General features: G+C 37.2%; 1 long non-coding RNA gene across 7 annotated transcripts in view; it reads left to right on the top strand.

The window, feature by feature from the left end:
* The window catches only part of LOC119544461, a 57,061-nt gene that overhangs the window by 13,615 nt on the left and 19,323 nt on the right, over positions 1-24,123 (top strand). For 6 of the 7 annotated variants that reach the window (XR_005218846.1, XR_005218848.1, XR_005218849.1 and 3 more), the window contains exons 2-4: positions 22,156-22,293; positions 22,386-22,441; positions 23,277-23,436. This is a non-coding gene — a long non-coding RNA (uncharacterized LOC119544461). Of the gene's footprint in view, positions 1-21,204; positions 21,371-22,155; positions 22,294-22,385; positions 22,442-23,276; positions 23,437-24,123 lie in introns of those variants that run through there. The other variant, XR_005218847.1, reaches the window with a different exon arrangement.

A 24,123-nucleotide genomic window follows, 5' to 3' on the forward strand; every position in this document is an offset into this window, starting at 1 on the left:
TAAAAATTTCTTAGTAGGAGGAAAATGCCGAGGTCAACTGACATAATAAAGAAAAGGATCCAATGCCTTTTTCTGGTTGGGTTAAAGCCGTATTACAAATAATACTTTTATTTCCTTTTAATTATATCAGTCTTTCAGGCAACATAAATTTGATTTGACCTATTCAAAAAATTGAATCAGTTCTCTCAATCACTGTAGAAATGATTTTACATTAATTTTTTTTTTCAAAACTTACAAAATGATTAGGGATCGTGAGCTTGGGGTGAGTTCTTAGGTTGACCCTAGGACCTTTTGATTAAAAAACACACCTGGAAACCTTGGTTTTTAAGATTTAGTCGGAGCTCAAGGAAATGGAAAGAAGTAAAGTGTGCAGAGGAGAATTAATGAATAATTAATGCAAAATTTTGCTGAATATTGAAATGCAGTTTTATTTTCTGAGAAGTGGTATTTCAATGTGCGTGTGTTGATTTGATGTGTGCGCAGGGATTATACATCAGTTTCTGTCTTTTATTGCCAACCTCATAAAGTGCCCAACTCATCCAGTTTTGCCCCGTTTTAGCACTTAAATTCCTATGTCCTGTGTAACTCTTCAGGCCCCACACAAACTAGTACAATCCGTCACTCTACAAACATGTATGAAAAAAAATAGAAATAATTTCCCCTGAACTTTGCTTGTCTTTTTGGTCTACATGCTCGTCAGACTCAGAAACCAAAAGCAAATTGTCATGTTCACATTAAGAATTTTGCTCTCTTGTTATTTCCACCCATGTTCAGGTGTCAGCAAGTTGATGAATACAGTGAAAAATGACCCATGTGTTTCTTTCTCTTTTTTTCATGCACATGATTAATTTTTACTGGATTTGATAGTCATGTGCAAATTTGAGCATTATATATAAGAGCTAATGTCTCTATAGGGCTGTATCTGTCTGAGGAAGACTGGGCTCTCAAAATACAACATAAACCTGAACAAATTTGACTATTTTTCTCACTCTAGTTTTTTTTTTTTTTTTTCCCCCAAGTTACAATATTCTGATAAAATAAAATACAAAAAAAATTCTTGTTTCCCTACAGGTGCAGGCTTCCTCATATGCTCAAAGAATGGTATCTTGGCTGCCTGGCCATGTGTTTCTTTTTAAAATTGTTTCTGAGCATAATGCATCATGGTTTGTTTTTTTTTAAAAGAGCTGAAAATGTTTAAAAATCAAAACTATTTTTTTTCAAACTTCTTCCCCCAATTCACTTGCTTTCCAGGTATACCATAAGATGCACACCAAATCTAGTGTATTGAATGGCTTCCAAAATCTCTGAAGCCTGAGCCACATCTTTTGTTCGGATTATGGTAGGAAGAAATTGATCTACATTGAGTTCTTTTAATCTTGTGTGTCTCATAAGTAGAAGAATTCTGTAGGTATTTTACTAATTTTAAATTTGTGAACTGTGACTTCTGAACTCTCTCAAGGAGGAGGTCTCAATAAAGATCATGCTTGAGTCTACTCCTTAATGATTTTTAGCTTCAACAAAGTCATTTGCAAGACTCCTCTTCCTAACAACTGCTCTGCCCAGCATTGTATAAAATAACATTCTTCATGGTTAGGTGATCCCATGGAAGATGACCAAAAGGTTTTAAATATAGAGGCATGTAACCAGCTACTCACTCAGGAGTTCTACATTTTTTTTCATATGAATGCTGTGCTTCTGTGGAAGCACCTTGTTTTGTGTGTGTGTGTGTGTGCGTGTGCATGCTGGCATTGTGTGTGTGTGTGTGTGTGTGTGTGTGTGTGAACATGTAGCATTTAACTACAGAGCATGTCACAGATTTCTTTCCTGGTCACCATGCTGCATGACTGATCCATTTCATGTGATGTGTTTAGTATGGTTCATTGCCCAGTGGTCTTATTATTTAACAATCTGCATTAAATTGAATTTCCTATTTACAGGTGTAAATGGAAATTTTGGCTTCTGAGGATTTATTATTTACTGGCTAGAATGTTCTTGGTTGAATTAACTCTGCCATTATTGGATAGCTTATACCTGGAATAAAGTTTAGGATATTTAATTAGAATATCATTGTAATAGGAACTTGTTATTTTTATGGCCAGATCAGTATCATTATCCTAGGAGACACTTACTGTAATTCTGTAATTCTCTAGAGGTCTATAAAAAAACTGTGCTATGTCTTGGTGGATCAGAGAAAGTTAAATTATTGGTAATGTGTATCAATTACTTGAAGTTTCAAGAAGTTTGAAATGTTTATCATCTGCAGTAACATTTTGTTGATAACTGGCAATTTCCCATTTTAAAAATTGGCTTCTCACAGCCCCCAGGAGCTAAAATTTATTGGCTACATACTGTTTGCCAGGCTTTGTACTAAACGCTTTACTTGTCTTGCTTCATTCAATCCTCAAATTATCCCCATGAGGGGGTATTATATTTATTCCCATTTTACAGGAAATGGATGCTAAAAAGAGTTGGCATTGCTTGCCTGCACGCATACATTCCAAACTCTGCGGTGGTCTAAACCTAGCCTTGTTCTCCAGAAATTTCCCCCATTTTCCAGCCTCCACTCAATGCCTCAGTGTTTCAGAAGATGCTAAGGCCATTCGCTGCATCCTGGGCCTTGGACCTGTTGCTCCATCTCACTTTCTTGCCCGGCACACTCCTCCTTAGTTTTCAAGGTCCTGTCTTTCAAGATCATCTCTCCTCTGAAGCTTTATTCTTTGCCTTTTTGTGTGCCCAAGCACTGGTTTACACCTCTTGAAATATTTATCATGATAGTGTAATCTCTCTCTCTCTGGCCCGACACTCCTTCCCTCCTTCTTGAAGCCTGAATGAACAGTCTCACTCATTTTTGTACTCCCTGGGTCTATCACAGTGCCCAGAACTCAGTACATGCTTGTTGAATGAAAGAAGAAAAGAATGAGGGGAGTCATGTGGACAAGGAGGGTTGGGGACTAATGTATCTTCATGATCACCTCCATTGTGCCAGGCACCGTGCAACACTGAACATATATGCTCTTATTTTATGTTCATAACAATGGCATGAAGCAAGTGTTATGGGTTTCATTGTTTTCTTGCCCCCAGATACTGAGTTTAGAGCCTGGCTTCAAACCCAAGTCTCCCTGAATCTAAAACCTGTGTTGATTTCCTGATAACATTTCACAATAAAAAAAGATGATGATGACCATCACTACTCTTATTATTTATGAATATAACTACTTCCACTTGTATGCTTCCTGTGGACCACGAGCCGTGCCAGTCACTTTTTGGATATTATCTAATTTAATCATTTTTACAATCTAGTGAAGCAGGCATTATTATTCCAGTTTTTCAGACAATGAAACAGTAACTGAGAAGATAAGCAACTTGCCCAAAACAAACCACTAGTAAGCAATGAGCTCAAAACCAGTTCTGATAATTTCAAAGTTTATGTGCTTCTATCAATGTACAGAAAAGGTATTAGAGATCTGAACATTTCCTGGTACCTAACACGGTGGAACCAGACTTCCAGACATCCAGACTCCCCCAACCAACCACATTTTTTCCAAGTACGGTTTGCTCTTTCAATGGACTCAAATCACAGTTTTATTAGGTGTTGATTATTGGCTAGATCTATATATTATGAAAAAGGTGCATTGTGACTCAAAAAAGATGCTCTCTTCACAGGATTATTGTGTTACTACACATTTTACCTATAACATATGTAGAGTATAGTACATTTGACTGGACCATTTTTTATACCTTGAAAAGCTGGCTACTCCCTCTTTAAACAGTTTGGTCATTCATTCTTCATTCAACATTTATGTCACAAAACTATTTTTTCTCTCATCATATTAATTCTCCCTCAGTGCTATATGAAATATTAGTAAGAATCTATAGTAAAGATAAACAGAAAATATTATAATTAGTATAGAATTATATACTATCAGCTGGTTGCTGATTTTAGAGTATCTTTCCAGGATTTATACTAGGTTACTAAATATTAGGAAACCTTTGCTTGGCTGTGTTTTGGGGCAAGCGTAAGTGGAAAAGCATCAGATGCTTTTAAACTCCAAATAATCAATGTCTTTTCTCATTTTCAATATTCTGCCTTGATTTTTTGTTCAGCCTTCTGTTGTCATGCTCTCCATTGCTCTTCATGCCTTTTTTCAGGGATTTTTTTTTTTTTAAAGAGGCCTATGTTACCATTTGGCACATATCTCCCTTGGTAGTGACATTTTGAAAATTAAAAAAAATAATACCTCCCTCGCATGCCTCCATTCAGGTTGGCTGCCTGTGACCACACCATGCTTCGAAACGTGTTTGTTACCTTCTTAAATTCTGCAAATTGTTCAGAACATTATCTCTATAAATGTTTTGGAAGGGCTTTACTGTCAGGTCAGCTTTCTAAGGGATAGAAATGTCAAACCTGGCAGCCTTACCTTTATTTAAGAGCCAAAATACAAATAAGTAGATTACAAAGCAATCAATCAATACAGCATTGCAGGTTGGCATTGACCTTGGAGTTCAGCACCCTCATTTTACAGTTGAGTAAACTCCCATAAACTTCATGAGAAATGGGACTTTTTTCCTGACTCAGTTACAGCTAACTAGGTAACCTTGGATATGATGCTGTGCCTTAGTTTCCCCACCTGAAAGGGAGATTTCTCTTTATTTGATAAGCTCTGTGGCATTTTCCCAATTCAAGTTTCTATGGTGCCATGACAAATTTGATATATTATACTTGATATATTTCCAGTCCTTAAAACGCTTTTGACCTCACCTAAAAGATGCTCTAATCTTTTATGGGGTCTTCTTATATGTTCTTTAAAATCTGGGAGCACTATCAATTTATGGTTATTGGCAAAATCATAACTTTTATTCACCGTTGAAAGAAAAAACAAGCCAAGATTTTTTTTCCTGTTCAGAGCATTTCTTCACTTTTTTCCCCTCCCTGGTTTATTGTTGTAGGATTGCTTGGGGATATTAGGTTACTCACCTTTGTTTTCCTTTCTACAACAAGCTTTCACTGAAGTTTTTTTTTTTTTTTTTTTTGAGGAGGGGGTTGTATGAGAAACTGTGACTCTCATATGCAAATAATTAAATGGATGTAAGGAAAGAGAAAAGAGACACAATTTGAATTGACTAATTTTCTTTCTTTCTGAAACCGCGGATATTAACCTGAAAGCCTGTGTACAGGAGTCCCTAGGCTTTCTGAGAATGTTTTCTTCTTTCACTAAATTCTCTGAGTGAGCTTAGTATTCTTGCCACGGCTGGACAGCAGGTTTGGGAAGTTTAGCACACAATCTAATCTGATACCTTGCGGAAGTTTCTGCACTTCTGTAAAAATCTATTTTATTCAGATATCACCTGCTATTTTTGTAGCAAGTCTTTGGAATAGAGAACCTAAATGTGTAAAAAATATGTGATTGAAATAGAGACTGAGGTGACTTAAACTTGCTTTCACATTTGCTGGCCAGAACTCGCAGAATCCTCAAGTAGGTTATATTAGCCTTCCCAATTTCAAGGGCATTTCTGGGTGTATGGATGTGGTGTTTATATGTCCTAGATTTCCAGGGCAATCCTGGATTGTAACTATTCTGCCTGTTGTTCCTGTAAGTACAGTCATACTTATCAAGCTAGGTGTCAGGGATTTTGGTTTGGAAAATATGGACGCCATATGGACATTAGAGCCTATTTTTTTCAGGCCCAAAGCCATCTGTGATTCTTCTATCATGTCCTATCCCTACTCCCCTTCCTGTTCTCATTGAAGACATGTTTCTGTTGCAGTCCACTTGCTCATGCACCCAATGTCTAGTGTCTAGGGGGCAGTGTGAAGAGTGAAATAATCTGTGCTAATGGGCAAGCAGAAGAAAACCATGTTTGGGAGAATCCACACACCCACAGTGCTCTGCCCCTTTCCAGGTAGGCACTCGGGAAATAATGCTTTTGGCTTCGCTTTTTGCTAGGATGTTCTATGTTTGGTTGCTGGAGGCAGATTTCTTGGAAGAGGCTGGGTCCCCCATTTTCACCACTCTGAAAATGGTGGTCCCCTACTCTGTCAATACCTTAAGCTAACTTTGCACACATGCCCAGACATGATTAGATCCCTATAATAGTAGGAGAAGAATAAAGTGTGCCAACTGTATTTCTCCGGCTACAATGATTTCTTCTGGTATGTGTATGCTACTCAAATGATCTTTTTACAAAGTTGGAAAGCAAAATCACTTTATGATAATATTTGCAGAGGCAGCAAAACAAATCTGTCTATCCATTGTTACATTCTCCCTCAACATTTTTATTTTTTTTAAAAATCAGGCAGCTGAGTTTAACATTTGTAGAAAGATGTTTAGGATAATTTGACATATTTTGTAGATTCAAATTCACTGTCTGTCATTTTCCTTTTAGCCTAACCTTGTTATTTCTGTTTATTTTATGTGATTTTATTACGTAAACATATAAAGATGATTGCCACTAACTGCCCAAACTGCTTGCTTTTTAAAATCTCTGCTTAACCACTTTTATTTGTATTGCCTTTTTTGCTTGTCTTGGTTTGATATTTAATGTGATAAATTTCAATAAAATCTCCTCTCTTTAAAAAATAACTCTTCATTCCTGTGTGTTAAGCAGTTTACCTTTTAGAAATTCAATCAGCTTTCCTATTGGTTACTTAAAAAGCAACATTAGTACCTTGACTTTCCAGTCCTGGGAGTGTTTGCTGAACCAGATGCTTGCAATGTCATCTATTATTATTATTTTTTTAAATGCAATTTTACTGAGATACATTTACACACCACCCAAAGTATACAATCATTATATAGTTGTGCATTCATCACCACAATCAATTTTAGAACATTTTCATTACTCCAAAATAAAGAAAAAATAAAATAAAAATAAGAACACCCAAAACATCCCATACCCCTTATCCCCCTCCATTATTTATAGATTTTTTGTCTTTATTTTATTACTCATCTGCCCATACACTGGATAAAGGGAGTCAGTCACAAGGTTTTCATAATCACATGACCCCATGGTCATCTATTATTTTTAATCATATACAGTTAAGTCTCAATAACAATCTCTTGAGGTTGTTGACTACTTAGGAAGCTAGAGGAGCAAGCAAGCATGCACTGTCTCTAGAAACAGGATACAGATTTAGTATTATTATTATCTGAATCAATATCTGAGTAATTAAGCTTCCTTAGAAACATATCCAGGCTTTCCTTAAAGTCCATTATTTGGTTATTTTGCCTGATCTTCTACGTCTACAATTGGGGGAAATTAATGTTAACTTTATAGAGTCATCTGTTCACTTTTGTTAACTGTAATTCCAGTAGCAATAATTGTATTTCATTGAGGGCTTGGTATATACCAGGCACATTAACTTTTTTTTTCACTGTCAAAAAGCTTTTTTTGTTTTCTTTGGAATTTAAAATAATTATTAAGAGCTAATAAGAAGTTGCAAAAATGTAAATGTTACAGAGAGGACCTGTGTACCCATCCCCAGTTCGCCCGACTGATTACATCTCATGTAATTTACTTTTAGCAGAATATCAGAACCAAGACAGTCCGAATCTTCAGCATGATCCACCAGACTACAGAATTGCAGCCACATTAACTTTGAAAATCTTGATACAAACCTGAGAAATTGGTATTATTATCCCCATTTTACAGATGGGGAAAATAGGCATTGAAGGAGTCAATAATTTTTTCAGTTTTACAGCTAATAAGAGTGAGTCTGATTCAAACCAGAGTCTGCCTGACTTAAAAAAAAAACACAAAAACCCACTTTTAACCACTGTGCTATAGTACTTCCTGCTAACCCTGTATAAAGGTGTTTTTTATGTAAATCAACATATTCATTGACAATGGACTTCCTTCTTTTATACTGCAGTTCACATATATGAAAGTATTTAATATTAATCATGCTTGGTTTTCTTCTTTTATTTGAAAAATGCTAAAAAAAATTATGTATTCATTAAATCATATAAAGATAGATGTGAAAGACTCCCTCACCCTCCCCAGGTTATATATTCTTTGGCATGTGTACTTTCAGAGTTCTCCTAGGCATGTTTAGACATGTATCTATATGTTTTCTTTTTTCTTTCTTTCTTTTTTTTTTTTTTTTTTTGTTATGTAGTATTTTTATTATCACTCAGTTCTAGGTGCTTTTTTAAAATTCAATTTTATTGAGATATATTCACATACCATATAATCATTCAAAGTGTACAATCAATTGTTCACAGTATATACATTTTCTTTTGAAATATTTTCTTATTAAGTTTTAAAGTTTTATCTCAATGTTTATTACCAAAATTACTCTATCTTATCATCGTTTGCTTGCATTGGGACGAAGTATAAATTTATTCCTCTGGAAAATACTGTAAAGTATCTTCATGTTTTTATTTTTTTATATTTTTTTATAAGACTTTTGGGAGCCAGATTCTGTAAGCTGTAGAATTGGTCAGGAAAATAGTTTTAAAATATTGACTTTCCTCCTTTCTCCTGACGCTTATCTGTTCGACTGGAGCGAGAGGGGTTTAGTCAAGTATTTAATGTTTCATACAATTTTCCTTCCTAAGTGAACAGTTGGAAATCCTTACAGATCCTTTCCCCTTTTAGATCAGAATCCTTTTTAAAGCAAACATTTAATGTAGCCTACATTTACTAGCTCTTTCAGGCTTCAATCTCCTACTGAAAAACGAGGATGCTTTCATAATGAACAAGTGGGGAGGCCAGGAGGAAAAGTCTATAGAAAGGCAGTCATCACTGCAGAAGTTACAGGAAGGAGTCCTTCTTCAGTTCCTTGGGATTCCCCAGAGATGGCCTTGTATAAACTGCGTCTAAGGCAGAGTTACCTTATCTCTTCCTCCTTTGGGCTCCAAATGGAGGCTTTAAACCCCTTATATTCTTGGTTACCCACCAGGGCCTCTGTTTTCATGTCTGGTTTGCTCTGCTGGACTGTAAACCATGCAAGCCAGGGACCTCGTCTGTGTACCCCAGTGCTGAGTTAGTGCCAAATAAACAAGTGTAAGATAAAGATGAACATGTATGTGAGTGAGCTAATTGTAATAATGATTGCTGTTTGGGGTCCCTAGTGGAAAACATATATGAATTTCCAATAATGTATTAAAGCCACTATGAAAGGGAGGGTGTATAGCGGACAGAGCCGGGTCGTTTCTCTCACAGGCCTGCCACTTACCAGGAGAGTGATTGCTGACTTCTTTAACCTCTGTGGGTTTCAGTGCCCCACCTGCGACATGGGCCTAACATCACCTATGGCCCTGTGTTCAATGATAAAATGACTTGACATGCTTAGCTCAGATCTCTAGACTACACAGACTTCAAATTAATAGTGATATGACATACACCATTAATTATTAATTCATTAATAATTAATGGGGTCTTATCTGTGTCACCCCACCCTTGAGCATTGATGATGCAGGAAAAGGTAAAAATAGATAAAAATTCCTCCTCTCAAGGAGCTTACATTTGAATGGGGAAGATAAAATAAGTAAAATGTAGAATATATTAGATAATGATAAGTATGATGGTAAAGATAAAGTGGGAAAGGAGGATGGATACAGTGACCAGGAAAAGCCTCACTGAGAGGTTGAGTACATACTGAAGAAAGTGGGAGCGAGCCATGGGAGCGAGCTGTGGGAGTGAGCCGTGGCAGTATCTGGGGGAAGAGCGAGCCAGGTAGAGGAAAACCCAGATCAAAAGCCCCAGGGCGGCAGTGTGCCTGCCATTTGAGGATCAAGGTGAAGGCCACTGAATTGGAGCCCAGTAAGAGGAAGGAAATGGGAGAGGTCCATGGTGTGTGTGTGTGTGTGTGAGTGTGTGTGTGTGTGTGCATAGTATACGTGCCTGGTTAGGTATGATGGCCACAGGTAATATAGGGTACCCAGTTAAATTTGACTTTCAGGTAAACAACAGGATACTTTTTTAGTGTGAGTATGTCCTAAATATTGTATGAGTCATACCAATACTAAAATGTTATTCATTTGCTGGGTTCCCTGTATTTTTATTTGCTAAATCTGGTAGCACTACTTGTAGGCCATTGTAATGGTTAGCTTTTACTCAGTGTGATCTGGGTGTGATACCAGCTGATTTTAACAAGGTCCCTTGGGGCTGTGTTGAGAATATACCACAGGGAAGCAGTGATGGAAGCGGGGGTGGCGAGCAGTGAGGAGGCTATTGAGTAATCCAGGCAACCGATGAGGGAAGCTTGGACCTCATTGGCACTGGTAGAGGTGGTGGGAAGTGATTAGATTTTGAAGATCATTATCAATTGTATGCATGTGCCACTTCCTCCAGAAATACTTATATTTTGAAAGAAGAGACCGAGTACAAGCTATGTTTTATCCAAAGGAATGAATCTTCATTCACCTAAAAACCTATTTATTTTGCATTTACTATGTGTGAGACACTGTGTTAGTTACTGGGGACACAGGTAAATAAAAATGCAGCCTTGGCACTCAAGGAACAGTCTAGCTGGGAGATTTCAGATGCGGTGACGTCTGGGAAGAGGAGATGATACTTAAGTCAAGTATACCTGGCTCTCTGTAAGTTAGATCAAATAGGTATCTTTCATTCCCATGTAAGAAAGGTAGCCATATAGCTTATCATGCAAACTGGGACACTTTTGAGACTGAAATGGGGGTGTTCCTAATAATTACTCCAGTTAAAGAGACTCAAACCAAGAGTATCCCAGGCAAATCCGGATCTAACATCGACTCCAATAGTGATTTTGAATACATGTGGTGGGAAAGTGGCATAGCATGTCACCAACTTTTAAACATCTTACTGAGTCAAGTGCTTTGCCTATCAACCATTAGAAATAAATTATTCATTACTTAAAAAAGTATTAGGGATTACAAGCTGGTGAAATAAAGGGGATATTGACCACAGAAGCAAGATGCTGTATGTTTCTTAGACAGTTTGCATAAAATATCTGGATGTGAATCCATGGTTGTTTCTGTGACAAATGTCTGTTCACTGAGTCCCTTTATAAGGAAAACACATGGTTATATGAAATCTGACCTAACTTCTTATGTAGAGTGGAGAGAAAGCTGCCTATATTTTCCTTCCCTTGGATGGTTTTACTTTGGCTCATCATGTTTTGCTTGTTGAAAAGTGCTTGTTATTCTTACTAAGTGACTTACGAGTTTCTAGACATCACTACTATGTTTAGATAAATAAGGCAAAAGCATGTGAAGGATTTACGGCTTTAATGCAAGTTTTACGTGGAGGAGAAAAGGTATATGTAGACCCTACCTTATGTAAGGAGCCTATTTGCTGCTACTGAATCAGGCCTGAGCGTGCTTGGGAACAAATGCAGATTCATTTTAGTGCACTGTAATGTGATTTTTTAAATTGTTCAAACAATCAACACAGTATTGTCATCACATCTATTCTGATTTTCAAGTGCAAATGTGACACCATTGTTCTTATTAACAATTAAAACAAAGTTTTGTCCCTCAAGTTTCCAGGATAAGGGATGCATTCTTGAAGTTATGGTTACATTAAAATTCTTACTACAAATGAAGCCAGCTAAAAATGTTTACCAACTTGAATGGAGCTCATCATGTTTTGTTTGCAGAATAGTGTTTTGTGATTTTACCAACATAAGAGTGAGTCTCTAAACTATTTTTGAAAGTGGAGCTTTTACTCTAAAGAAGTGCTTGCCTCATTTTCTTCGTGCTACTCCAAACAAGATGTTGTTTATTACTTTGAAACACTATATGTAAACCCCAGGAATATGTTAAATATGATTGAAGTCTTGGCTGTCTTTAACAAATTGAAGTTTCCAGAAATTTAGCTGTGTTTAAAAACCAAAGCCATGTTTTCAGGAAGGATTTCTACTTCCAAATATGTGGTTGCCCAAACCTTTTATATTTTCATGTCAAATTCAGCTGCCAAATAACACACACTGTACCTTAGCTATAATAAAAAAACACATAGACTTCAGATTTTAGAAAGCACTGCAAGAACAACTATGATCATATTTCTTGAACTTATGCTATTCATACTCATGTAAGTGTGATTTAGAGCAAGCTCTGTTAGGCACCAGTCACTTAAACGGGTACAAATTGACATGCACAGCACAAGATTGGCACTGTGTAACAGCCAATCTGGGAAAAAACAGGAATTCCTAGCCAGACCAAAATATGAGGTCAAGGAAGTCGCTTTTATAATAATAGTGGTTATCTGTTTAATGTGTGATCTGGCAGTGATATGATGCTGACCATTGGCAATTATGCTTATTTCTAAACTGGTTGTGTGTAAGCGCAGAGTAAGAGAAATCCCCCAGTTTGTGATAAAAGGGTATTTATTGCCCTTTTATTTCCTTCATATGCTTTACTTAATCATTTATAAAAGACAAATTAATAGCAAATACCGATTTCATTTTGTGTTTTATTCTGTATTCATTCTTACATGTTTGGGATAACTATTAATATATGCTTTTAATAGTTTTGGCGCAAGTTCAATGTCAATGAATGAATGATGTACATATTTTGTTGTCTTCTTAAGGGATAATAATGTGGTTCAGTGATGTGTGTCTTGATTTCTTTGGGGGCAGGGTGCCTGATATGAGTCATAAGGGATAGAGACCTATTAGTTATTTTTCCCTTGGCTAGTGCTGTGATGCAAAATTTCTGTTCCATTATAGTGCGGTTTCTTAGAATGGCAATACCAGGATTAGTGTATAGAATTAATGTCTAAGAAACTGGTTGATCACATGGGACTATCTTCTGCTTTATCGCTTCAATGTGACTGAAAATTCACATTCTATATTTTCATATCAATGACAATGTGATGACATGGCAGAGGAGTTATATTGGCTTGTTACACACATCAAATGTAATCTTCCTTTCTTTGCAGAAAAATATGTTCATTTTGAGCAAGAGGAAAGAAATTATGAGCATTTCCAGGATCAGGAACGTAATATTGGAGAGGAGTTATCCTGGACTGGCTGCTGTTTAGCTACTCCATGGGAAGAGCAAGTAGAAATGAGACTGATGTTAGTAAACTGCTTTAAATTAGCTGTGAATAGAAACACTCACATAAAACACTGGGATGAGTTGCAATCCTTGGCTGCTTTATGCATAGGGACCACTTCTGTTGTACTTATGGGGCCCAGCACGGTGCCTGTTGCAGAGAAGGTGCTCAACCAAGGCTAAATGAATCAAGTGAAAGAACAGATTAAGGAGATTCTTCTAAAAGGCATAGCATCTGTTCCCAATGTAAAGTATTATTTTTAAGGTTAAGCGGTGCTGTTGTTTTAGAAGTGGAATGTCATCTTCAAGGAAACCAGACTTGCAGATAATGAAAACTCTTCTTGGACTTCTAAATAATAATAATATTATGCCATATTTACCCACATAGTCTCCCAGTTTTTCCATAGACATTTTCCCTCTAACTTAGGATAGGAAGGATGTGGTGCTATCATATTGGGAGTGGTGAGCTGGAAGAAGTCCATCCCCAGCATAATTCACTGCTGATGGGTAGCCCAGACTATTAGCTGCAGTAGTTGCCTTCTAGAAACCTCTGAAGACTTAAGAGTCATTAAGAGGTATGTGATGTGTCTATTTCTGAAGGGTTTTTCCACTGGGTGTTTTTTCTTTTTCCTTGTGGCTGAGACGGAATGTGGTTAGTTATATATTATTCCTCCTAATGTTCAACTGGACCTCAAATGAGGATTTTACTTGAGAGAAGAAAAAAAAAAAAAAAAAAAACCAGGCTTCCAACAAAGATCCACATGTAGCCAGTGGGCACTGAGAAGCTCTGAGTACACAGAGCAGGTTCACCTGCATCCACATGTGGTTACTTGCCAGGGATCAGCACCAGATTTCAACCAGAGAAGACCAGGGTATGTTTCATGGTACCCAATCCTCAGGGTGCGTTTTTGGAGGATCAGCCTCCAGTGGCTTCTGGGCCAGGTCCCTGGTTAAGATGATTTCTGGGGCTTATGTGGGCAGGGCCATAACATTCATTAGGAGGTAAAGGCACTCCAGGGTTCCCAAGTTTCATGGACCTAGGAAAATATTGAAGGCTTGATCAAAATTATATTGGCTGCAAATTATAAAAACTACACAGTTCAGATTAATAAATATAAACAAAACAACCCAACATTATGTCAGCTTCTTTCATTGTTAAACACATTATTCATAAAAATGTCATCATATTTGAAAACAATTTTTAGGCTAAACATTCTCACTCTGCAAGCATTCCTCAATGTACATGATGATGGCATAAAAATCATAGCCAATTGCAAATTTAACATATTATTTGAGGCCTAATAATTTCAGAAACAGAATTATAAAAATCCTTTAAATTTTTTACAGCAACATGATTATGCTTAATGTGGGATACAGGTACATTTTAATATGTTTGACATAATTGTTCCCCAGAAGTAATGATTCATGAGGTCTGCAGAGCATTTAAATGGCCCCAGATCTGTATGACTAAATGGGAAGTGGTAAGAGACTAGATATATTTTAAAGGGTGGTCAAAAAAGCATTACATACGTACCTAGTAATGCTTCTTTGCAAAGTGAGGTATCCAGTGAGCCCTTTAATTTCAATGTGGCATGTAGACAGATAACTTTGGAAGTAATGAATCAATTCTTAAGTATATAGTGCTTGTTAGCCAGTCTGGATGAAGAAAAGGTAAGAATTTGACCTCATATAACTAATGCCATGTAGTACATCTTGTGATGTGTGCTTTTAAGTAAAAATGCTTTAAATTGGTTTAATCTGTACAGTCAGGACAAGTGCTCCTTGTTTGCCGGTTGACCACAGTCCTTTGGTATAACAAGAACTTGGGAACTGGGGAAAGGAGATGACAATTTCAGTTTCAGTCAAAGGAGCTGAAAGTGAACACATAACTCTCTTTGGAATAGTTATTTCTTAGCATGCTCTGAACTTTGATAACATGAAATGACTGTTTTAAAGTGTGTTTTTTTTCCTTACATAATCACATTGTTGGCCTATCAATAGCTAAGGGTGCAATGATGCCTCTGTTTCAGGCTACTCTACATTCTAGAAGAATTATATTTGTAATTTGTGAGCCCTTAAGTGCAGGCCACTAAATGTTATTTATTAATATAGCTGTCTAATAATATTTGGAAAGAATAAAATTGCTTATTTTTATCTCGTTATTTTATATTTTTAACTCATGTCTATAACTACGAAAGACATGTAGATACAAATATTTAATAATAGCTTTAAGATCCACTCTATCCACATGCACAATTTTCAGAGATCATATTTCTATATTGCTTTTAGCTTTCACCCCTTCCTCTGTTTTTGCCTTCACAAAGCACTGTCGAGTATTTGTTGCAAGTATTAGTTTCATTCCTTTTTGATAGATGAAGCAACTGAAGGCCTTGACTTTCTAAATGAACTGCAAAGCCAGTTTTTAGGTGATCCCCAAGGAAGGGATGCTCCCCAGATTTCCAGATTAAGTTTCCCACATCCTTATTTGAAAAAAGGCAGGGTATACAGTTTAGTTATTAATTCTCTAGCTCCATGCTCTTTCCGTGAGTTGTCCCAATTAAGAGCATTTCAGATGGTGACTGATCCACAAGCTGCATTAGGAAGAGACTGTGTGTGTTTGTTCACTTTACCTCTGGCATGTAACAATTATAATTACCCATAAATATTTGTGGATGGGATGAATGAGTGAATTGTCAGTTGAATGGGGCAGTGGCTCTAGCAGAAGCTTGCCCATGGCAGCTGGGGTTCCTGGTAGTCTCAGGAATGGTGGGGCCGCTATCTGACCACTGGACTGTCACAACCTATGAGCACACTGCTGTCAAAATGGTTGTTCCTGGCCTGACTCTCTTGTTCTGCCTACTTCACTCTTTCTCCTGAGGCCAGATTTGCATCTGGGTCTAGGGCAGCAGCCACTGGTTTTGGTCTGTTCCTCTGCATCAGGAGAGGCTGGGAAGGATGAACCTGAGAAGGGCTGGATGGAGCGGAAAGGGGCCAGATGCTTCCCAGGCCCAGAGGGGGCAGGCATTCTGGCAAAGAGGCTTGAGGGAGTTGGCATTAGAGGTGTGCTGGTGCAGGACGGCCAAGCTGCGTCTGTGGGGTTTCAGCATCCCTCTCCTTCTTTCCTACTCGACCCCTGAGACAAGCAGCATGCTTGCCCCAAAGAACGGCCATGACTGAGCTCAGCCCTGGTGCAATGCTGCTGGCTTGCACTAATGGACAGTGCAGCGCTCTGAGGATATCCTCCCTGCTTTACATCACGCCGTCTTGGGGAAAGCAACACGGACAAATTTCTCTGTAGTCTTAAAACCAGGGATAATTATGTCTCTCCTGAACAAATGGCTTGTTCTTTGTTTTAAGGACACTGCAATTCATGTAATGGATCATGTTTCCCTCTTCATATGGCCTGTCTGAAAGCTCAGATTGAAATTTATGTCCTATCTCTGGCAAGTGTGTACGATTTCCTTGCAGGTTTTCTGTCTCTCTTATTTCACTGTCTTTTCTCTTAGCCTCATTTTATTCACCTATTTAAATTTAATTTATCTTATATTGGATGTATTTTTTGATAAGACTGGTATGCTCATGCAACACTTTATTCTAGATTTTTCACTCCCTAGGCCTTAATTCCACACCTTTTTTCTCCTCTAGTCTCAACGTCAACCTACCACTGTTTAATGTCACAATCCTTCCTGGTTTAATCTTTTTTGTAGGAACCTGGCTATTTAAATGAAAATGAGCTGTTGGCTGATCCTCAAGACTGCCACTTTCTAGCTATGTGAATTTAGCTAAATTACTGAATTTTTCATTTGTAAGAGGAACAATAATATTTATCTTACATGAGGATTGTAAGGACTGCTTGAAATACCGTATGTAAAGTGTCTAGTATAGTATTTGGCACATAGTAGGTCTTTTGTTTAAAACAATCTCCTAAGTGGAAAATGCACTGGACTTGGAGTAAGATTGCCCTTTCAAGTTTACATTTTCATTTGTTAGCTGTACGACCTTAGGCAAATCACTTGACCTCTTTGGACCACTTTTTTTCTCATTTGTAATTTTATGGCATGGCCTAGAGAGTTCTTAAGGTTCTAGCTTTACTATTTTTGGATTCTAAAGCTGGCCCTGAGTAAGATGTCAGAATGTGCCCTCACTCTGTTTTTGCTAGTGAGAAGTCTGGGGGAAAGTGATTCAGATCTGAAACAGGGAAATGAAAAGGTCCATTGTGCTGGTCTCTGTGTTCTTCACTGGTGTTGATTATGGTATTTGCAATGGGTATTAGTCTCTTCTGTAATACACTGAATTGCTAGTGATTATAGTCCAGAATGCAAGTGGATTTTAAACTGCATGCCTTTATGGATGTGGCTTTACATCCTAAATGGTCTATAACCTTGTCAGTTGATGAACACACTCTGTACAGGTGAGTTGTGCATTGTGCTTTACAGGTAGCAGTGAAAAGATGGGAGCTGCTGCTGGCCAAATGCCATGGGTGCCAATGACCACATTTGGTTCAATCATGGTGTCAATCAAAACAAATGTCTGTGTCCGAGATATGGTTTCTTTTCAGGAACTATTGGGCAATAGAAGACCCTAAAAGCAAGAGAAAACTCATATCAAGGTAGATAAATAAAAAAAGAATCCATAATAAATTACGCAGAAGTATAACCTACACTGAAATGAAGCTACACTCATGGCAATAAAAAGACAGGAGAGCTTTGTGGTGAAGAGCATAGCATTTTTTTTAGGGTGTGGTTTTGGCCAAGTTATTTAATCTCTTCAAGCCTCGGTTTCCTCATTTCTCAAAGAGGAATAGTGACACTCAATTTACTTGGTTGTTCTAAGGAAATGATATCAGTACCTAGTCTAGTGTCTGACATATGCTGGCTGTAGATAACTATTGTCAGTAAAACTATTAGTATTATTACAAACCTGAAATTCATAGTGACCTTCGGGGTTTGGATACCACTAATCTAATAACATATTTACTGTTAGAACAAATGTTAAAAACCAATCATTAGATCACAGAATGACTGAAGTAGAGTGCCTATGTGGGGAAAAATATTCAAATACATTTTTGAATCAGTGCACTGTGTCTGTTGGTTTTTATCCTGTAATTTTATCCTTGGGAACTTATATTACCAAAGTTAGCCATCTACTTTTGATTTTGATTGATTTCATTTTGTGAATGTGAAGTGGGATTATAAAGAAAAGACACTGGTTTCCATAAATTACCCTTATAATTTCTTAGTCTCACTTTAGCTACTAGAGGTGGCTAAATATAGTTTCACGTTTTTGGAACGTCTATCTTCCCTCTTTGTATGGGACCAATATAAGTTTGTGCAACTTGTTGAAGGAAAGCATGGTGACCCTGAATCTTGAAAAATCTTTATTTTGTAACATAACTTTAAAAAATGATGAAAAATCAACTGGAGTTACATGTTAAAAAAGTTTTCAACCTGAATGAAAGTGAACGGGAAGAAACAGTGGAACTATTGTTACGAAAATAGAGAAACCACTGAAAACTAGTCTGGTTTGGCTTTAAGTATTTTTATCTCAATGAGCTTCTACTTTGTTTGCCTCACTGACAATTCAGTGAAATTTCAAGAGTTCTAAATGGTAACACTGTGTGTTGGTACCAGCCTCAGAACAGAGCACCTGTGCATGGTGGTTTTCAGAAGAGAAGTGAAATTCTGTAATCCAAGTTTCATCTATTTATTTATTTATTTTCGATCTACGTTTTCATCTGCAATTTCTCTTCTGTTAAGTCATGCATTAGTCCATTTGGAGTTGAAAAATTTATAGATAATTTTGTGGGCACTATTTTCATAGAAAGGAAATTAGGCCTGAAGTCTAGGATCCCAGCTGCCAAAGACCTTAAAAGTCAAGGCAGTCTTAATTTGGTTTGTAAGTGGGATATGTGGTATGTTTTGTAATTACAGTGTGAGGAGGCCAGAGGTCATTTGGGTGGACTGCAAACTATAGGGGTTCTGTGTAGTTACTGGAAAGTGCAGGCAAGTGGCTAGGATGAGTGTCCATAGTTAGCATGCTTATTAGCTGAACTCCAAGATACTAGTTAATGATACACCCAGAATTCCTGAAAGGCTGTTGTCTTGGTTTTCCAGTGCTGCAGTAACAAAATTCCAAAGACTAATGGGCTTAAACAATAGAGATTAATTATCTCACAGTTCTGGAGGCTAAAGTCCAAAATCAAGTTGTCAGTAGGGCCATGGTTTCTCTGAAGTCTGCAGGATTCTGGCAGTGGCTTGTCAACCATTCATAAGTCAGTGTCTGCCTCCAACACATGGCCATCTGGTTTTTCTGTCTCTGCATCAGTCATATGTGTCTCTGCCCAAATTTCCTGTCCTTATAAGTACACTAGTCACATTGGATTAGGGCTCACCCTAATCCAGTCTGGCCTCATTTTAACAAAAACCGTCTGTAAAGATTGTATTTACAAATGAGTTCACATTCACAGGACTCGGGCTTAGGATTTAGACACAATTTGGGGGACACAATTCAATCTATCACAGTAGGTATTGCTCAGAGTTTTGAGCAGTAAGATTTACAATTGAAATCAAAACCAGAAAAGGTATATGGCAGAAAGTTTTGATAATGAAGGAGGATAACCTTTAAAATATGCAAGTAACTGAGAGAAATTGTGAAATTATTTTCATTGAGATCTTTAAAAAGGCAAATATCCACGTCAGTATTGTGGTTTTGTTGAGGTACTTCCAGCAAGCCAAGGAATAGGCTAACCAGGTGCTGAGATAATCCCTTTCCTAAGATCCCTCAAAGCTATGCTTAAGGAATCTGGTGTGGCCACAGCACAAGGCAAAATCCAGAAGGAGGGGATGTTGAAATGTGGGTAGTGATATATCAGAGACTTCATTTGCTCAACTGCCAGCATTTAAAAAATGCTCAGGGCCCTGGTTGGGGAATAAACCTCATGAAAGAGGTTGAAGTGCCAAGGAGAGGGTAAGGTAGGAAAGCTGGTGCAGTTCTTATCCACCCATTTAAGAAGTTAAGATACTGTCATCTTATTGGCTATCTACAGTCATCATCTTAATAGCTACCATGTATGTATATGACGGTTGAAATATAATGAGATGATGATGATAGTGTTGACAATGATGGTAATGATAAGAATGGTGATCATGCAAACTCATGAATGACCCATCCTGTTTTCAGAGCTCTTGCCTGCTATGTTCCAAAGTTTGGAAAGTCCGTGCTTGATGACATTCCCCAAAGCCTTCCAGGGTTAAATTGATAGGGGCCTCATGTCTAGAAGAGCTCAAGGCTTGGTACTAGTGTTTTCAGGTATATTTTATATTAAACAGATTTTTGCCTACCAATCTGAAAATTTAATTTTCATTTTCAAATTGTTTCTTTGGTAAAAATGTATTCTGAATCCAAAACAAATAAATTAAAAAATTTCAGAAATCAACCCTTTTTACTTGGAAATTATTCCAATTTGTACTTATAATTCTATACCAACATGTAATAAAATATTTTAATTTGGCTTTGGAATGAACTATAGTTTAATTTTAATAATGGAGAAGAACATCGGGGTAACTAAACATTAATTATATCTTGCATATATTAAGTTCTTGACACATATTGGTTGAATTAATTAAATAAAAATTTATTTACATTTAGTTACTTGATTTTGAAATATAGGATAAGAGTTTTTCAACTTCAATTGAATTTTATAATGATGTTTTTCTTAGTTTGATATTAACATGATTTGTTTTGCCTACTCTGGTTTATCCTAAGTGGTGGGGAGAGTTAACCTAAAATTAAAAATATGTTTCAAGCAATCTAGAAGGTAGTTGGTTGAAGCACAGATAATCAAGTACAGATGGTGTTCATACTACTTAGGTAGTGATGGGTTATAGGAAAATGAGATGGAAAAGAAGAAACAGTTATAAGGGATTATTTAACTAAATCTGGATTGCCAACATGCTTCTTAAGGTTTCTGTTGTTGTTCCTTGTTTGTTTTTTTAAGGTCCATCCTTTGGTGGGGTGTAAAGAAATCACTTTTTAAATTGTAACATATTGGCATATGAAGCAAAACCATCTGCTGTATCTCTTTACTTCCCTCACTCCATTCATTGCTTAGGTTGATTGGTTGATTCAGCTGACCTGGCCTCAGGATGTGGGTTCTTGTCCTTTCTAACAGCCCCATCTTTTGGGGACATAAGCCAACTTGGTTGATGAGGACAGCCTTCCTGGCTAGAGGAAGACCATTCTGAAGACAGGAGTTTATGGTTGCTGTACTCCTCTCCTAGGATCTACACCATAGCTAATATTCACCAGAACCTTTGGGCAGAACTGTCATTTACAACTTGGGGACATTAAGCAATGTGGAAAGGTCCAGGGAGTAGCAGAAATGGCACCAGGTTAGAACCTTAAGGACATTGTTCATAGGTTCAGGGAAATGATTATCATAATTTCATCAATAATTATCATAATTTCATCAATAATTACCAGCAACTGAATATTTTCTGTGAACCAATGCTTTATGTACGGTCTCATTCAGTCCTTACAAAACTTTATAAGGTAAGTCTTATGATGAATGCCGTTTCGAGATGAAAAGACATATTTAGGGAAGTTGAGTCATATTCCTCGAAGTAAAAAAAGATCGTAAAATAGGCCTGAAATTAACCCAAAGATGGCCAGATCCCAACACAAATATACCAGTCATTCTGCTGGTCCCAGCTATAATGGTGGGAGAGATTTGAGACTGGGTTGCTGCCCTCTGGGTGACTATTCTACCCAGTTCCTGCCATTTGGTTAAATCTGATATCCTTTATGTCTCCTTTGTTCTGCTTCCTTCCTCCTTTTCACCTATGTTTAATTTCTTCCCACTTACCGCATCACTCTCAGATTAGAAGCAAAGGTCGGGATTCCTGCCCATCCTTTCCCCCTCACCGCAAAACCTGGATTCATTAGGAAGCAGAGGAACCAGAAGTATGGTGACAGTCGGTTACAGTGTCTATGCTTTCTATGCTATCAGGGTGAAGTTAGATTAGGCATATTCAAGGATCTTCACGAGGAATAACTATAACCTTTGTCATGGATAACTGTATTGGGTGTGTTTAAACGTACAACTCTGTTTTTCTATTATTATGTGATATTTCATGTTGACTTGTCAAACTGAAAAATACCCTTATTGATTTTGCAGAAAGCTTCACATGTGAGATAAATGCACTCAAATTCTCCTCACAAGTAGCTCTTTGGAGCTTCAAATGTGAAATGGATCATTCCTCAACCTGTAATAGACCCTTCTGTGAAGCTCTTCAATCAAACCTGGGAATACAAGGTGAAATTGAGGGGAGGATGGGAAGCCCCTACAGGGGGAGTTGAGTGAACTGGCTGAGAAAGGAATCCAGGGTATTTTGCTTCTTTTTTCAGGTCTTTTCCTCAGCAGAGGATGGCTGTCAATCAATGTGTGACCTTACATGCTGTATGTGAGTAATGCCTGGGTACAACAAGACAAACTGTAGATGGAGTGTCACACGCACCTTTGAATTTCTTACTGTTTGTCATTTTCTGACAACCTTCAGGTTATTTAAATATAACCATTTTATTCAGATTTTTAATAGATTTTCTCTTTCACTGACTTATTATGTTGTTCTGTTTGATAGGATGAAATTTTGTATCTTTGAGAAAAAGCATAAACAGTCTTTTTAAAAACTTAGTGATATATAATCACTATGTTAATTGGAAAGAATTGTCATATTTTGTTAAGAATCGTGTTTATAGAACACATAATGGCTTTTAATTCATTTGTTTCCTGTGAAACTATAAAACAGGGTTCCCCTAGTAAATAGCGTTTTACTGAAATTAGTTTTTACATTATGTTTTTGTTTTTGTTTTTAAATTTGGGGACACTTTCAGTTGGACATTCCAGGTTTAATTTAAAAAAATACTTTTAGATTTTCAATATGTTAATTAGTTTGGGGAAGCAGGGAATCCTGATGTGAACTAAGTATTAAAAGCTATGCTTTGGAATTTATGTTGATTAATAGTTTTTGATGCTCAAGCTGCTATGAAATGATTGCTATCTGATAACTGTGCCATAGTTTTGCTAAGCCTTGGAGATGGTGTTTGTAAAACTCACATATTAGCACAATCTTAAGAGCATATTAATTGCCCAGGAGGTTTATATATTTGTTCTGCACATGTGATTAAAGATCGTGGCAGTCTATACGGCATAATTTTAGAGACAGAGAAAATCACTATTGTAATACTTGCTACTCTCAGTTTCCTCTACAGCAATGCCCTTACACCTTTCTTTTTCAGGCGTTTTGTAGCATCCTAAACAGAAGGATATTGAAGGGAGCTGATTCTGCTTTGATCCTTGCGCTTGTTGTCAAAGCGCTTGGGATTGAAGAGACTGTTGGCTACAGTTGACTGTGACAATTAGGAGATGATCAGAGCCCTAGAGTGGAGCACTTAAAGGGTAATTTACATGTCAGTTTGTCGAATAAAAAAAAAAAAGATATTCAGCTAAGATTTTTTTTCCCCCTCCGAGCCTTGTAAACTGCAATTTGTGCTCTGGTAAGAAAAACCTGGCAGAGGAGTTAGGATAGCCATTACCATTTGAAAAGAAGCAATCATAAGGCCGCTGCTGAGCCCTTTGTCCACTAAAAATGCTGATTTGCAGGCAGCCAGTGAAAAAATGGAACCATCACTAAATAAAACCTTGAGCTAGGTAACCACCCCCACCCCAACACTTGCTGGCTTTTTAATGTTGGTTAAAGGTTTTTTTTTTTTAAAGCTTAAATCCTACATTTGCTATCATTATAACATTGTTATTGGTTATGAAATTCCTTCCCTAAAAAAAAAATAAATAAAAGGATGCTTTGAGGAAGTAGTAGGTGGAACACAAGCCAACAGTCCATTGAAAGGCTAAAGCTGCCTATCTGTTGTATCAGATTTTTCTGACTCTTTTTCCTTTTGCACAGCATCCGTTTCCTCTTGTCATCCTTTGCACTGATGGTGTTTCCCCCCTACATATCAATGTGCTTCTAGGTTTTTCCATTTTTATTTACCTTCTCATTTTAGAATGGGAACTGTATTTCTAGCCTTCACACATTTAGCCTATTTGGGTGCACTTAGCTGAAAAAATAATGCAGCTTCATTCCAA

The sequence above is a fragment of the Choloepus didactylus genome, chromosome 9, assembly GCF_015220235.1.
Source record: "Choloepus didactylus isolate mChoDid1 chromosome 9, mChoDid1.pri, whole genome shotgun sequence".
NCBI lineage: Eukaryota > Metazoa > Chordata > Mammalia > Pilosa > Megalonychidae > Choloepus > Choloepus didactylus.